Consider the following 206-nt stretch of genomic DNA (forward strand, 5'->3'; position numbering starts at 1 on the left):
TTCCCTGACCTCTGATCATGTGCGTGGCTCTTCTCTGGACTCTCTCAAGCTTCTCCACATCCTTTTTGAATTGTGGAGCCCAAAACTGGACACAGTACTCCAGCTGCGGCCTCACTAAGGCCGAGTACAGGGGGAGAATGACGTCCCGGGATTTGCTTGAGAAGCATCTATGGATGAAAGCCAGCGTTTTGGTCGCTTTACTAGCC

The sequence above is a fragment of the Alligator sinensis genome, unplaced genomic scaffold (assembly GCF_000455745.1).
Source record: "Alligator sinensis unplaced genomic scaffold, ASM45574v1 scaffold47_2, whole genome shotgun sequence".
Classification (NCBI taxonomy): Eukaryota; Metazoa; Chordata; order Crocodylia; family Alligatoridae; genus Alligator; species Alligator sinensis.